Here is a 1,274-nt window from a genome sequence, read left to right as displayed (position 1 = left end):
TGTGATTTTCATGAATTCGTCGTGTTTGGTCGGTGAAACGCCAAAGTATCCTCTACTGCACCCACAAGTGGCCTAGAGGTATACTTAGTTGAGGCATTGGAACTTGTTTACTTGGTTTTGGCTTAAATGTTCAATTATTTCTAATGTTGTGATTTTTAGAGACGAACTTTGTTGAAAATTTTTAAGGGTCGATTGCCTTATGAATCCGTTGTGGATAGTTGATATAATTTATGTGGAGATGATTGATAATGTATATATGTGACAACTATATGTTGATTGAATCATGGATGTTGTTGGTGATTGCATATATGATGGTGAATTGTTGTCGATTGCGTATATACTAAATGTTGGTGATGGTGAGGTGATTTGTTTGTGTGAACATATGCATTGTAGTGGAGTCATATGTTCATGCATTCGTGACTGATGGTGGCGGATTTTATATCCAATTGAGGTGATTACGATGTTTTTTGCATCGAAGGTGACGAGCTTGAGGTGATTTGGTACCACATGCATGTATGTGTCAAGTTTAGGCATATCACATTGCATGAGTCTTGATTGTTGTATTGAATGGTGAAAGTTGTTGATGAGTGTGCTTATTGAATACATTCTTGCAAATGATTGAAGTTGTTATATGAATGTGGATGTGGAGGTTAAATGTTCATGATGATTAATTGAAAATTGAACTGTTTTATCTATATCAAGTTATTTGTATTGATTATGATTGATATAATACTAACCTCCAGTGGTTTTGACCGCCTACCTGTCTGTATGGATTTGCGGTGAGTGCTTGGATAGCTGGAGTTAGCCTCCGCTATCATTTTGGAGTTATAGTTAGGGCTCTGATTAGGTTGAGTCAGTGTCTTTTAGTTGTGTTGGGCTTATTTTATTTATTTGAGATGTACTGATTGTTGAGGTTGGAGAATTTTCTTATGATGATGTATTTGAACATGGCATATGTATTGATTTGATATGGAGATGTATGATTTATATGTCCGCTACAACTGTTGAGATTTATATATATATATATATATGCATGCAAGTTGTTGTTTAGTTGAGACGTAGCGTCTAATTCTTCAATATTTGCTATATTCGCATGTTTTATTGCTTTAGTAGAATTAGGGCGTTACAAGTTGGTATCAGAGCCGTGGTCAGTCCTTGTCCGAACTAGTATGCGTTGATTTTTCCTGTTTGTGCACAAATGGTAATGGATTAAATCGGTACTTGGTTGTTGTGCTATTGTTCTTATCTGTTGGTTGGTTTTGTGTAGAAGTGAG

Source organism: Medicago sativa, chromosome 6 (genome assembly GCF_051527215.1).
Source record: "Medicago sativa cultivar Bolivia chromosome 6, Bolivia_mono, whole genome shotgun sequence".
NCBI classification, from domain to species: domain Eukaryota; kingdom Viridiplantae; phylum Streptophyta; class Magnoliopsida; order Fabales; family Fabaceae; genus Medicago; species Medicago sativa.
The sequence above is the reverse complement of the archived record's forward strand: the minus strand, read 5'-3'. Positions refer to the sequence as shown.